The 16,713-nt window shown below is 36.0% G+C and overlaps 1 protein-coding gene across 2 annotated transcripts in view; it reads right to left on the bottom strand.

The window, feature by feature from the left end:
* The window catches only part of NEGR1 (neuronal growth regulator 1), a 3,526,818-nt gene that overhangs the window by 2,479,653 nt on the left and 1,030,452 nt on the right, over positions 1 to 16,713 (bottom strand). The window lies entirely within an intron of this gene.

The following is a 16,713-nucleotide window of genomic DNA, read 5'->3' as shown; positions in this document are numbered from 1 at the left end:
TAAACCTCCAAAAAAAGTCTTGGTCCCTTGTTTTAACGAAGTTTTTTGTGAAGAAGCTGCAGATTTTTTTAAGCAGCGGAAAAGGTATTTTATTTAATTAATTTTGCGCCCGTTCAATTCTTTGGAGCGCTTTTAGTAACTTTTGTGTGAGCGTGTGGTCATGAGGTTCTCAATAGGAAGTGATGTAATTTTAACACTTCCTCTAAACCTTTTTTAAAAAAAGTTTTACTGTTTGGTTTTAAGTTTTTTCTGAAGAAGCTGCGGATTTTTCTAGCAGCGAAAACGCTACTTTATTAAACTAATTCTGCGTTAAAATCTCTTCACATTTCGTGGATTTGTATCGCCAGACTGCTACCTTTCTGCATTTTTGTTTTTACATTTGTTTGTTTTTCGCTTTTCCAGTACCATTTGTATTAATATTAATTTCACTCAGTATAACTGGATACCCTTGCAAGAGCCTTAGAGTAGCTGGCTTTGGAGTATCTGGTGGCTGTGTAACTACCTTATAGTCTGGACAGAAGGGGGCATAGCTAGTAAATTTAAGCCGGCCTTTCTCAGGTGTGGGTGTGTGTGTGTGTGTGTGTGTGTGTGTGTGTGTGTGTGTGTGTGTGTGTGGAAATCAAATCTCAAAGAGTGTGTATGTTAGCTGTTTGGAGCAGGGACACTAAGCACTGGTTTCACTCAGGGTGCTGAAGAACTTGGCTTGGACACTCAGCTGAGGTCTCAAGTATAAAGCTGTGCCAGTGGACAGTCTTATTGGGAACTTGGAGGGAGACAGATAGAGAAATCCAGACCCTTGACTGATTGTGTTCCCTGTATACTCTTAAGGGAAATTGTGCTTGATAGAGAGAGCTGCATCAATAAATACTGGGTGTATCCATTTTTGCTCCAAGTGAATGTCCATCTCCAATGCTAGTGGTGGGGATTCAGGCTCCTTTACTGGCCCAGCGTGGGGATGTCACACAAGGATTTAGGTTTAATAATTTATCTTTTTTTCTAAACATATGTATATTATAATAATAAATAAGTCTCTAATACAAGTAAGTATGTTATTAAAAATTACATCCAGTAGAAACAGGGAATCTATGATCTTTAATAGACCATTAATGGAGTATAATATCTCTTTTATATGTATCCAAGAAGAAAAGCTACAAATAAGATTCATAAAGAAGTTTCAGGGTTTATCTAACCTTAATTAAACTGCAATATGCATGAATATGAAGATAAATTGATATTCGTTGTGTTACAGATATTATAGAGGCAAGATGATTCTAGCATGTAAAGCACTGAGGAGTGAAAAAGTAAGGTTACTGTTAAACTTGGAACTCAATGAAAGTTATAAGACATCAAAATATAGGAGCTTTACCTTCAAAGTAGGTCTTAATAAAACTTAGTTAAGTCAGTCATTCTACAATTAATACCTCTTTCTTGGAATTATATGGCAATTTCTGCACATAATTGATCAGATATTGATCCTTCTTTTATAAAGCCAAAACTGTTTATGAACTTATGAAGTAGTGATAGACAAAGGGGTTGGATAAAGGAGCAGCTGCTCCAGTCTCACATTGTCATGCGGTGCAATCAAGCAGGTGCCGATATTGCAGGAAAATTATGTCTGAACTATGCCAGTATATGTGTCAGCTATTAGATGTGGCTTTTAGGCACAAGGCTTGGAGGACTATAGTATGCTCTTTGCAGGGAGCAGGATACTGAAGAGCTGGACTACAAAACAGAGTACACAGGATCTTAATCAGCTGTTACAAAGAGGCATACTGTCAGTGTTACTGCAAAGATTTCATGGCACTGATTGCAGAGCATGTATATTGGGGGGGTTCTTTTCTCATAACTGAAATGTTGGTTAATGTGTTAGAGATGGCAGTTTGCCTTCCACTGGGAGATGTTGTTAGAGTTAAGAAGCATATAGTACTGTGGTTGGCTGGTTCTAAGACAGACCAGCTAAATAAAGGTCAATAATTCATTTTAAAAAAGAGCAAATCACAAATACTCTGTTTTGTTAGAATGTGAGCCAGATTTAGAGGGCAGTGTAAAGAATTGTGGCTTGATGGACTATTGTCTGCATCACCTTCATGCCAGGTACTGCAGATCAAAAACTATGAGTTGGTGCTTAAGAAGAGAGTGAACAATGTGGATTTCAACCCTGCTCACATCTTGGTGGGCCCTTTTTGCCTTAATGGACAGATGGGTGAAGAGTAGGACACATGAGTAAAATTCAAATAAGGTCCATGAGGCTAATTTACTTCTTTCAAGTCCTGGTAAGGAGAATGAGGGGCTGACACATGAGAGTAAGCTGATATGGTGGGCAAAAGACATTTTTTGGTTAGGCTGTGGAGTGTACTTCATGCCTCATAAGGGGGGGGGGGCTTAACTGTCCCCTGGGTTAACGGCAGGTGGAGATGGTTATAATTGTCATATGCTGATGGTATGACAGACATCGCCACAAATTTGAGTGGGTTTAATGCAGAATAATAAACCTACTAATTATTATGATAATGTGCATATCCTTCTGTTTCCCCAGACTTGGATAACTGACTATGCCAAACTGGTAAGGATTTGAACAATTTTTGGATGATAAATGTTTAGATTTTTTGCAGACCATGGATGGTATGGTCAGGCTAGTTCTAGAACCCCTTAGCCAATATAGTATAAAACCTGGGCATGGTTTGAAAGGAGAATCAGTGGTAGTCATAAACATTTGGATTGACTTGAACTGGATAAATCAAAAATGAAAATATAGTTAAATGTTAACCTGATGGAAAACATGTTGACAAGAATTAGTACAAAACAGCATAAATGACTATAATTAAAATGGAGGAGGACTAGAGATGTGTTGATAAATCTAATGAAATACTTGAACAGTTGATTTGCACTTGCATACATTGTGTGAATAAAAGTCTGGTCATATTGTTACTAATCACAGTGTGGTTGTTTTGGAAGGGAGGATCCAGAACAATTAATATTTGAGAACAGCCTTCTTGGTCTTGAGCTCCCCTCTGCCCTCTTTCTCTTTTGATGTTTGTTTGAGGGTTAAGGGTCTGGTTATAATTAGGTGAGAGGAGTTAAGGTATCAGTCACGCCTAGAGATTCTTAGGAGGTCAAGTAAGGGAGGAATGAGGTTATGTAGTATAAAACTGGAGGCAGAAAGGGTTGTGATACAAGGGGTAATGCCAGGCTAAAGATTGTAATGCAATGTATTTTTTCACTTTCTATTCTCTACTCTTCATCTCCAATGACTGTGTAGCTCTCATAGCTTATGAGATATGATTTTTGTTCTTTTGAATACAAAATAAAAGAAGATGTCTTTTGAAGTGAAATGGGTCTCTGAACTTGTTTTCTTTTCTTGAGAAGATAACAAAAGAGATGAAATTTCATGGACTGCCTTTGAGATGTAAATGCTGTAATTACTGTTAGACTCAATCTTCTTCTTTCAGCTTTTCCCAGTTAGGGGTAGCCACAGCGGATCACCTGTCCACTCATCATTGGCAGTGGAGTTTTACAGTGTCGAGTTGCCAGCTCTGTGCCCAACCATCCACAGAAGGCACACCCACACATGCACTTATGCCTAGGGCCAATTTAGAGTCTCCAATCAACCTACAGCATGTCTTTGGAATGTGGGAGGAAACCGGAGCACCCAGAGGACTCCCACGCGACCACAGGGAGGACATGCAGACTCCGCACAGAAGGCACCCCAGCTGTGAGGTGACAATACATACTGCTGCACCACTGCGGCTGCCCTTACTGTTAAACTTAATGATATACATATAATTAAGCCATACTCAGGCTGATTCAAGGGAAGGAAGCAAACTGGGATGAATAACTGTCAGTTTTTTTGTTGTTTTGAGAGGCAAAAACTGCCTCTACTACTGTTTTTTTTTTCTCCAGTGTGAAAGGTGTTTTCGTATGATGTACACCGGTGACCTGGGGGAGGGGGCACTATATATATAACAGCATGAGCTATGCTGCACTAAGATAAAGTTTATCTCGCATTTGTGATGGACCATTCTGTAAACACTTCTTCATTACTTAAGTATATTTCATTTGTTAACCTTCAACCTCGCGTGGCTGATGTCCTTTATTAATATGAATAATCATCTTCTGCTATTTATCTGAGGAGAGGGTAATCATTTTTTATACTTTTGTTCACTAAGCTGTCTGAAACTTGCCTCCCATTAAACTGATTAAGCCTATTACCAAGTGAAAGAGACATTAATTGCTATGTTTACATTTGGTTTAATTAATAAAAAGCATGTAATTAGAAAACATTACTATACAAGAGAGGCAGTAATCATGGTTAGTTGTGCTCTAAAAGACACTGACTCACAAAGAGAGGGGGAAGAAAGGGGCCAGGTGTTGCTTAGCCAAAAGCTTGCCTCTGTAACTGCTTTGTGTGCAGTCCAGTCTGGGTGTGGATGTTGGAAGTCTGTACCCAAGGTAACACTCCATATTCCCTTTAAGTTCTTGAGGCCAAGATGTACTTTGTGAATATTTCCATGTTAAGAGACACAGACCATGGAGTCTTTTTCAATAACTACTTTGTGAAGCAGTTATTGAAATAGACTTGCAAGCACTTTCTTGCCATTACCATTGTTTGGAAATGGTTAGTCAAATCCTGTCAGTGCCTGTCATCCTGACATCAAAATGGGTGGCATCCTGCCATCTGAAAGTCACAATGGTAGGCGTCATTGTGCAAATAAGCAGTCCCTCCTCGTGTCAAAAGGCAATCAATGGGCAAAAGATAAATTCTCAGTTAAAGAAGGAGGGGCACACGATACATCAAATAATATGTAGAGCAAAAGAGGGCCTTTCAGTTAGGGCCTCCAAAACAGAGTGGTGGATATACAATGTGTTCACAGTGATGATGAACATGGAGGGAGACACCTCAAACACCCACTGCTTGAAAAGCAGGTGGGGATGCCTCTGCAGATTATACGCCATGGGTATGTTAGATGGACAGTCATCTAAGCTTGAACAGTTTTAATGTAGAACACTTATTATTATACTAATGGTCACAAGTACTTATGGTCATTTAATAATCACAACAACCAATATTGTGAAACTGTCAATGTCTTATAATGGCCTTTGGACACATCTGCAAAGTGGTCATACTCCAGTGTTATTTCCTGGAAAAAGTGGACGCTAATTTGGCAGTAGAACTACATCATCTTAGACAATTAACTTTGAAAAAAAATGGTCTGTGTCTTTTAACATGGAAATATTCATTTGTAGTATGTCAGATAATAGGAAGATGTACATCATTGCAAGCTAATGGCATTGTGTTACTGTTATTATTATTATTATTATTATTATTATTATTATTATTTTGGTCTCAGATAATTGGATATTCCAGATTGGCAGGGGTTCCACAAACAGATCCAGTGGCTGAAGTGATGAAGTTTTATAGAATTTGATGGATCTTGGTTATGCCTGCTTAATGAGTGATTATTGAAAATAGGTGACTTGTAGAAATAAGCCTCAAACAGGCTGAGCATGGCTTACTTTACACTAAGTCTTATAAGTGGAAAAAAAATCACTTTGGAGGCAAGTTTGGCATATTTCTGTTATTTTTGTTCAAGGTTAGACTTTATCAGATCTTCAGTAACTGACTTTTGCCTACCACAAGTTGTGTGAATAAAGATGTAGTCATATTGTACTAAATTTTGATGTTCTTTTGTGAGGTCGGTGAACAGGACAAATTCATTTTACTTCACAGACTTGCAGCAATAGCAACTTGATATTACCATGAGTATATTAATGGTTGTCTTTTGAGTAAGAAGATATGAGCACATTGCAGACTAAAACATGCAACATTACAAAAAAAAATCAAACCATAAAAGATAGGGATGAATAAGAAAAGCAACTCTACCAGAAGTTATCTTAATGATGAAGGAAAACAAATTTTCAAGAAACCGAAAGCTGATGAGACCTAAAATAATATTCTATCCAATATAACAATAATAAGAAAACAATGCCATTAGATTGCCATAATGTATATCTTCCTATGACTACACCAACATCAAACAAACAGATGTTAAATAAATAAATAAGAATCATCTCACTGGACAATGATGGAGCATTCCTTCTTCAAAGGACTTTTGCGTATTTTGAGGGGAGCTAATAGGTTGTAGATGGTATTTAAGCTAAAACATTCCATGGTTATGCAATTTGGAGAGGGGTCCCCAGAAAAAAGTTTATGTCATCACATGTAAACCTGAGATGAAAAAGTTAGAAGACCCTTTGTGGTAACAATTTCCACATATTTAAATTATGAAATACAAAGTAAGCTGAATGTGACAAAGGCAAGCAAGATTTTGACATACATAGGTACAACAGTAAAGAAAATAAATTCAAAGTCACCTTAATTTCCTTTTTGAGATGTGGATAAACTGTATTTGGATACTTTTTTTCAGTTCTGGTTGGTATGTAAGCAAATAAACATTAATCCCTAGATTGTAAGAATTGGGGTAGTGTTTTTACAGATTCTAACACTCTGCAGTGCTGTGCTGATAATGAATTCCATCTTTTTCCCAGCAGCTAAGACATCATAAAAGTCTTGGAATGCTCATAACCCTTCCTGAAGATGATCTCTAATTGTGAAGGATACCCCTTGTGTCAGTAGCAGGTAATGATTTTCTGAAACAGCCTATGTAAATTAATCTTTTCATTTATTCTTGATATAGTGTTAACACCTTCAAGACTATTACATAAGTATCAAAGTCCTCAAGAGCCAAATATCCAAATATTTTTACATATATGTGAGAAATGATATTGGACTTAGCCTGCCTGCCCTGACTGTCCTGGCATAAAGGGGAAGCTGACAGTCCTCAAAGCTGGCTGGATCAACAGTGTCACCTACACGTGGCACGTGGGAATTCATGCATGAAAGGTAAAATTATGTATCAAGCATGCAGTCTACTGTCCAAAAATGATCTTGCAGCTATAAGAATGCAGGTTATTTTGTTTAAAATATATACTTGGAGTAATCCACAAGGTATAATATGGGTAACTGAATAAACATTCTTCCACACAAGGTCATGGTCGTTGGTTTTCACCCCTCCACTAAAGCTTAGGACTAGATTAACTTGTTGAACCTAGTACTGCTGGAAGTATGTCTGCCACCCACCGAATACCTGCATAGCCAGACATTGCAAAGAGGTGAAGCACTGACTACACCACACATCTCCACTGAGTTGAATGGGCTACTATATTATCTAGTGGTTTTGCACTATTATTCAAATCCAATGTAAAATTTTTAAGTCGTGTTGTGTACAGATCCTGTGTTGAAGTTGGATGTAGAACGGTAGCAGTCCTCGAGCACCTATGCAGCTTGGGTACTCCATGATTACAGGTTGTGAATCCTGAGTAGTATAAGCACTTGGAAGTAGTGTGCAACTTTAACCATATGATATTTGGGAATCTGGCCCTACTGTAGCTAAATCTGAGCAGTGAAAATCGCATCACTACTATTCATTTGAAATATCAGGACCTGCTACAGTCAGTACATAAATACAGAGACTCAATGGCCGAAAAAAATGGAATTACATATACACTAAGTCTGAGATGGCCGTTTCTTGGCATATTCTTTTTTCTTGGAAGTATGGCAATCTTTGGGTTAGCGTATATAAGTGTGGGGGTGGGGGGAGGGCTTGCCACCCATATCAGAAAGTGCAGAGGGGCTTGCCCACCTGCAAAACAAAGAAGCTTAATTAAGAAGAATGATGTTGAAGATAAGCTCTTCTCCTGGATTTTCAATCTTTTGTGTCTGCATGTAGACACTCATCATTTTGTGTGCCAATATTTCAATAGGAAGCCATGCTGAAATGTATAATTATATGGGGACATACTTTGAAGGCTAAATCTGGGACTTATTCTAACCTGTGAAACCAGTAGATTAATGGTGTCAAAAGAGGACTGGGTACTTTAAACAGAAAAAGTTAAAGGATCAGTAGTATTAATGACATGTTGGGAAAAAGTAAGACTGTGACAAACTGTGTATCTTGTTCTTTTCTAGAAACATGTAGAATTATGAAAGCTGTGAAGAGCAGAAAAAAAGTGAGTTGGGAATACTCAAAACTGTTTAGAACGCCAAAGCCTAGTATTAAACAAATATCTTATAAATAAGATACTATAAGAGATAGAGAAAAGAACTTGTAAATAGATGGTAATATTGTCCATTTATAGGTTTGTTCCGACTTGGACATTTTAATTAACATGAAGATAACATGATTTTGCTTAAATTTCACAGCACTTTATGTTAAAACTGTTAAAACAGCATTTGGGTTGTTCTGTAGAATTTTAAAAGAGGAAGCAGTAGCCTTATTTCTGTTATGTAATAATTTATATAAATGTCTCTCTCCCTCATTTTATATGTATATATATATATATATATATATATATATATATATATATATATATATGCTTACCCTACATTTTGTCAAATGTCATTTATTCGAGAAATGCAGGGGGTGTAGTTTAATGTCAATGGTACAGATAGCAGAGTGGTAGAAATCTCAATGATGTGTAGTGTCGAGATAGATTAGTGTGGTCGGACAGGTGAGGGTGTTAGTGTGTGTGCATGTGTATGTGAGATGGGGTTATGGTCAGAGATGAGTAAGGGACAGGTGTATATTTTTCTGTGAGTTTGTGTATTTTAGGATCAGGGTCAGGATTAGGTTAGGTGATAGATATAGTGTTGTTTATGTGTGTTTGCAAATGCTTATCTGTCCTAGTGTGTCTTGTCTTGTGGTAATGTTACAGAAAATAAAATCTTATGTTTATGAAGTTATGGAATACGGTTAGGGGTGGGAGAAGGGGCAGCATTACAGTTAGGGTTATCTCTAATACCAAGGTGTTTCAGGGGGTAGAGCCCTCTTTAGAAATGGATGCAGAACCATAGCTCTGCACCTTCTCTGAACTCTAACCCTACACCTTACCTTCATAAAAGCCTTCTTGTAACAATGCCAATATTCAGACGAATTTCAGGCTAGTGTTATGGGGAGGATTCATGTTAATATCTGAAGAGCAAATAGCGTTCCTTTCTTAATATTATTTCAGTTGATATTGTACATTTTCGGTATTGTGTATGTTCAAAGATGTTTTGCCAGTGTTTTTAATTACGCATTAAATTAGTTTCATTATGCACAATAGAAGTGTACATATCTATGCCTATCTATGTATACACACACACACACACACACACACACACATAATATATATATATATATATATATATATATATATATATATATATATATATATATATATATACATACACATATATATATATTAAGGGGGTGTGGGGGACACTGCTCCCCCACATTGGGGAGTGTGGGGGGCATAGCCCCCCACCTATTTTAAATATTTTGAACTATATACATGGATACTTGCAATTCCAATAAATTACTCTTTTCTGATCTTAATATATATCCGAAATATGTAGAGGGCTATGCCCCCCACACCTCCCCCCCTGACTATATACTAACTCCAGGGTCGCACAACAGTGGGGGAAAAGGTCATATCTAACTTTCAGTGAAATGTGTTTCTTTGAATTGAGTTTTCAGTGATTTGTTCACAGTCATTTGACTTTCAGTGAATAGTTCTAGACCCATATATATATATATATATATATATATATATATATATATATATATATATATATATATATACATATACATATACACACACACACACACACACACACACACACATATATATATGGTTCACTACTTCGAAATAGTGTATGGAATGCACACTGCAGTGAAAGTGCACTTAATCGAAAGTGCACTTACGCGAAGTTCAGTACAATGAACGGGCGTTGTATTGAACTTACGGGCTATCCCCTTACCATGACCCATGCTGCGGTACTTTCAGTGAAGTGCACTTTCACGGAAGTTCACTTTCTTTAAAGTGAACTTTCGTGTAAGTGAGGCTTCCTATTACAAGTTAAGTTGTGAACTTTCGTTCTTGTAATAGGAATCCATATAGATATATATATATATATCTACATTTTTTTAACTAACCTACAAAATTGAGGAGTTATAGTTAATCTTTACAAGATATTCCACAACAGAGAAATAAACTGCAGGTAATTGCTTTCCACACTGAAAAAATGAGAAGAAAGAGTGGATATAATAAGCATGTTGCACATTATCAAGTGGAAGAAATGATAAAGAAAATGAAGAGGAATGACATGGAAGGAAAACGGCACATAATGACAAATGGAACGGGGCACAACAGATGAAAACTTAGCGACTATTAATTTACAAAGGTAACGTTAAAGCCCTTGAATGTATCAACTCAGACAGAACTACAATGTATTAAAAGCAGAGTTCAAGAAAGGGAAAAGACACCTAGAAATGATCTATGGGCAACAACAATACAGTATAGACAGAGTGTAAGTTTTCTTCCATCACCATAGTCATAAGTTAAAATTCAGGTTTGTTTGCATGCTTATATAAAACTGAACACTTTCCAAAAATGCAATGCACTTATGCACTCATGTATTTAAATTTTGGGAGTTGCATTTGTCACCCCATTATAGTACCAGTGAGAAAAAGATTTAATACATTATACAGAAAAAGTATTGCCATAGTCATTACTTATAAATGTCTTCTGAATTACATAATACAGGGGAAGCTAGCTGAGTTCTGAGTTAGTATGAATCATTAATAATAATTTGAAATAAGGTGTCCCAGGCTTAATACCTATTGTTTACTATAGAATAAAACTTTACACTCTGTTTTCTTGACAAATTGTAAAAAAAAAAAAAAAAACAATCAAGATGTATAAATGAAATCAGAAACCTTAAAATATTTCTGTTTTACTCATATTTACAGAAGACTCAGTTACTAATTTGAAACATCACTTTTCAATCACATCTGTTCTTGACAGGTTTCATTAATCTACTTTATAATTAAGTTTCATAAAACAAAAAAGCTGAAACAATTTACTTCAAATAAAGCTTACGGTGTAAGGCATATTTTCTGAGATACACTGGTTAAACAAGTTTTAAATAGAAAGGACCTTTGCACCATGACATTTCCTTGAGACAGAATAGTTTTTAATTGAGTACATTATTTTCAGCATTTAAAATGGACATTATTGTCTGAAGACAAAAAATGGGAAGCAAATGCAATTAGTACATTTTCTTTAAAGAATTTTTATCCTTAATTATCTGCCAGTGAATTTTGAATTGACATATCAAATAATTATTTTCTGCAACCAGTCTTCTTGTTTCAGCTATTGTGAATCTCACTTTTTCAATACAATGTCACTGATTAAAATCAAGATACATGGTTGCAAACTTGCTTATTTTTATAGCCTTCAAACTTTTTTCCCAGTTTCTAACCATGTTCTTTGTTTAGCTTCCAGTGACATTTTACAATTTTTGTAAAGCATACAGATCACATAATAAACTGCTATGGTCAAATCCCATATTATAATATAGGTAGCTACAGTGGAAATATGCACTCCATTACAGCACCTTGTTTCTACAAGGTCCTATGAAGCCAAACATTAATTTCAGATAAAAAATCTGTAACAGCTCAGTTATCTGTGCATTGATAATTACTACTATGAAGTAAAATTCAACCATAAATAAACATATTTCAAAATGAAGTACATACTGATGAATATTTAAGATATATTTACCTTATCAGTTACATAATGCAAAATAGTTATGCAAGGATAATGTGACAATTATGATGGATAACATTTTCAATATTAATTAATAGAATGTTGAAATGATTTGAATTTGGCTTTATTTAATCATATAAAATAAGAATATGCAATTGACCGAAGAAGTTCTATTTTGATTAAAGAAAGGGTAAAATATGACTATTAAGATAAGAATTTAATGCATATAAAAGAAACAATCCATATGTAATTAAGATCTTTTGAACATTTTATGTAGTTTTTCACTTAAGTTCAAGCATTCATCAAAAATGATGTATCAAAAGGAGTTATTTCACCCATTAATCAATGCAACTTTTCATGTTCACTATAATATAAATGATAATGTGGTACATCCTTAACATTGGCTCTAAAGTACTTTACTTTAAATGTGAAGTACTCCATCCTCTGTAAAAGGATAGTGAGATGTCCGAATTTAGAATCCATTCTTTAAATAGATGCATGTCACAAATCACTCTGTCAATGATCACTGCTAAACAAAAATACTTATTTTGTGAAACTCATTCATAAAAGTACCAGTGTAAAACATGTCTCACATGGTATATAAAATACCAGTCAATCATGTATAAAAGAAACTATGCTTAAAAATATGATGCTGCATTAAAGCAAAGACTTTGAACAATGAATTAGAACTATAATTTATATAAAAGCAATGATAAATTTAAGGGACATCCCCCTGCACAAACTTTACTACAGAATCCATAGTTTCACAACCATGATCAAAGTGCAATTACCATAGTAATACATAAATTGTCTCTAATAGTTATCAACAAACTGACAACTCAATTAACAGGCACAGTCTACAAATATTCAACAAACTAATCAGACGTGTGGCTGTGCAGAAGTCTGAGAACTGATAATGTGGGTCCCACATCTGGTGAAGGTTGTGTGACAAAAGTATCAGGAAAATGCAAACGTCACTGCTGCACATTTCACTTGCTTTTGGTTTGCACCTCTGCATGTGGCAGGCAGAACTCCCGCACACCTGCTACATATGTATACCAACTTTGGAATTGCTGTACCTCAGAGAAGAGGGAAAACAGCAATTTTAACATTTGGATATATTTACCAGCAGTTTAAATTCTTGCAGTTCCAAAGATTGTACTGACTGCTACAGAACATCTATCCACAACCTCTTTTTACCCATTTTTTGCTCATGGGGTTCAGGGTGTCACTTCAATAGTGACAGTCATCTAGAGCCAAGGTTTACACTGCTGGGTAGCTAGTCCTGCTGTGGTAAGCTGTAACTGTCACAGAACATATAATGGCAACTCTAGTGGATGGCCAATGGTGTTGTGTGTGTGTGTGTGTGTGTGTGTGTGTGTGTGTGTGTGTGTGTGTGTGTGTGTGTGTGTGTGTGTGTCTGTCTGTCTGTAGATGTGTGTGTTTGTATACATATATACATATATATGTATATATATATATATATATATATATATATATATATATATATATATATGCATATATAAATATTGAATTGCTTAAATTGTAGTATAGTCAAAAAGGAAGCTGATCAGAATTTATGCCAGGTTGTTATAATACTGGGGTCAGAGAATATGCTGTTTTCTTGGTACTGTGTAATCTTGGATTTGGAATATTTAAGTAGCAGGGATGCAGGGAGGCTTGTTCTCCTGGGAAAAAAAAAACGGCACTTACGTATTATCACAACCAGATTTCAAACAACTCGATAATACGTTACGTACTGATACATCTTCACAGTTGTCCATTTTCTAAAAAAAGTGTCTCATTACTTAGGACTGAAATATAAACAACTGACTGTTTTTGGTCAGTTGTTTATAACCAGAACCCCAAGCTGTCACAATTTCCAGACAAACTAGTCAACCCACGTTCTGTTAACATGTCTTCTGAGAGGCTTCATGTTTTTCATGCTGTAAACTATGGCAATTGCGATAATACAGATGTACCGAAAAATGTATAAAACTGAAAATAGATAAGATACGTGGGACTTTGTTGAACCAGGGTATGTCGCACAAAATGTTTACCACCAAACTAAGGTGTGGGATTGCAAAAAGTTCTTTTCACCTTAAACTTGCTATTTGGAATTAGGTTTACAACATCCCCACCCCCTCCTGAATAGCCACAGCCCAGGTATAACTCTTCCTATTATTTTATGATGAAAAGGGCAGCATTTTGTCCTCAACAAAAGAGCTCACAACTAGATGCAGTCCTGTGGTCGAAAAAGAGTCAGTCAATACTTAGCGGTTAAAGAGTAAACATAACCTCTTAACTGTACCCTGTTATGAGCAGCACTCCTCATTAAAAAAGTCCATCTATATTCACGCTGTTGAGAAATATATTATATCCTAAAACATGTTTAACAATTAACATCCAAGGAAAAAATTATTGAATCATATTAATTCATCAGAAGAATATTTTCTAAGTATAAAGTAACATATGTTACTTAATGTATTATTGTGTTGTTTGAAATCTGGTTGTGATAATATGTAAGTACCAAAAAAAAAATTGTTTTTTTTTGTAGTGGTTACCCCATGCTTGATTTCATAAACAATGGTTCCTCTTACATTCAAGTGACATATTATAATGAGGACTTGTGAAGCTCTGCAACTGATTAAAAAAGGTGAATCAGGCTCATAATGCCACATTTCAGAGATTTCCATTAGGCATGAATGCCAATGCAAAACACTGAAGCAAACAAGTTGCCACTGATGTCAGTGGACTATTGCCACATTGCTGCAGCTCGACTTGTAAGAAAGTGGCATTACAGGCAGTACGTGGTAAGAAGCAGTATCGAGTCTCACATGCAGGTGGACCCTTACTGATAGAAGGGGTAAGGCAATGAGGGAGGGAGGGACAAGCAACAACTGAACACATGTTTGCTAGTGTATTTGTTGAGTCCCCAATATGTGTTAGGGATTACCAGTACTTTTCACTTTTTAAAACATCTACACTTTGCAAACTATCTACACCCAGCACCCTGTAGGGAGATCCTCAGCATGTCCATTCCTCTGTTTAGTTGGTAAGAACTCATGCACATCCAACCCATTGCCTGTGATGCAGGTATTACTTACATCATACAGGTGGCACTACAGAGTTACACAGCATCAAGGACTTGTGGCTCTGTCTGTGTTTCAGTACCAATACTGCAGGTGGACTAACTGCTTGCAGTACCAGAGCTGACATACAGGTGGAGGTGTGGTGATAAATTACTTTGGGTAGACATTCTGTTAGCAGCAGTCTCTTCAGTGATTGAGCTACATCATTAATGGGTTATAAAATTCAGCAATATAGAATATTTATGAATCTCATTGCATGAATCTCATTGCTTGCTAATCATGTAGTGGTCACCTATACGTTTACTCCACTGGTATTATTATGAAAAGTATAGTGTTCTGTCACATGGTGTGACATCATTTCCAAGGCAGAGTTGTACTTCAGTAATGGGTAACTTTGCTAGACAGTGTTGGGTTTATACCCATATTGTCCTGATCTTTTTGCAATCCAGTCCACAGGATGGGTTTTCTTTACCAAGAGCAAGTCTTCTGTCCAATTATATTTATGACTTTTATTGACAGGATACCAAGGCATAGCTAAGGTTTGTAGAGCACAAAGTTTGGTGATGTGAAGACTGTATCTTTGTTCTATTGACAAAATATTGTTCTGATGGCGTAAAACTTGTAGTCCACAGGAGCAGTTCACTGCTGAGTCTGAAGAGGTTGGAATGATACTCTGCATTTCTACATCATCAGATCCTGGTTATCACAGATCTCTTCTAGAAAGGAATGAATTCATGACCTAAGAGGGAACAACTACTTCAAATGAAGGTCTTTCAATATCTTATGTCCTGCTTCATGTGTAAGGGTAAAGGGACTAAGGACTTTTACCACTGGATGAGTATGATAGTGGAGTATATGGCCCCAGTATGGTGATAAAACAGGAACTCAGCTATAGGCCTACACTTATAAAGTAGTGGCCGACTGATGTCAGAGAATCCCAGCATGCTAAAATGGTGGTATACTTTCCTTTACAATAGTTGTAGTCCAAGCAGAGTGCCTATTAAGCATGTAGTAAATTTGCTGCTACAAACCAGACCCAATGATACAACCATGTAAACCTAGAGCACCAAATATAAATTATTCGTGGGTTAGTAAAAACTATGAAGTAGAACATCTATATACCTTAATTCCACTTTAAAGGCAAATGGTTTGATAGTTATGACTCAGGCTCGTAACAAGTTGGTTTTGATCAGAGACCCAGTCATAATCTCCTACATATATCATTCATTTATAAGACAGCTGTACATTTCTGACATATATTTTATTGGATTTGCTAGCTGAAATCCTTGTCTACTAATTATGCTTTTATGGAAGACTGCCTATCAGACCAAAGTGCAGTAATGCAGCAGTTAATTACATTTTGTAGGAAGGGTTAACCTGGTCGTCATCTATTCTGTCAAAACAAACAGGCTCAAATTTAAGCACATTGCTTTGAAAATGGCATCACTATGTTCCCTGAAGAAATGAAAAAAAAATGCATAAAAGTAGTTTTCTGTTTCTCCAAGAAAGGTCATATTCAGAAGTGTGTATATTATGTACCAGGGTGTATGTGGGATGGGGACTGCTGTCTGAAAAAAAATAAGCCAATATTAGTAAGCTTTAGATTGGAAACTTGAATATTTGAATCTTAATATTGCATGTGTGGTGAAACACAATGATTCAGCCACCTGTATGTGGGAAGAAAATTATCATTTAAGAAATCCAGAATTTGATGGATAACTTTAGATGTTTATGATTGTGGCTTTGATCAGCCAACCTATCTCTATATGCATTAGAATTATCGTCATATAGCAAAGTATGTTTGCACAAGAAAACAACTGAAAATATCTTTAAATGTTTAGTCAGATTGTGGCTTTGATCAGCCAATCTATCTATATGAATTTAGAATTATCTTCATATAGCAAAGTATGTTTGCATAAGAAAACAACTGATAATATCTTTAAATGTTTAGTCAGATTATAACACTAAAAGT

Source organism: Protopterus annectens, chromosome 10.part0, assembly GCF_019279795.1.
Source record: "Protopterus annectens isolate FY-2018-M chromosome 10.part0, PAN1.0, whole genome shotgun sequence".
Taxonomy (NCBI): Eukaryota; Metazoa; Chordata; order Ceratodontiformes; family Protopteridae; genus Protopterus; species Protopterus annectens.
Note: the sequence above shows the minus strand (reverse complement) of the source record. Positions and strands in the feature narration are given on the sequence as shown.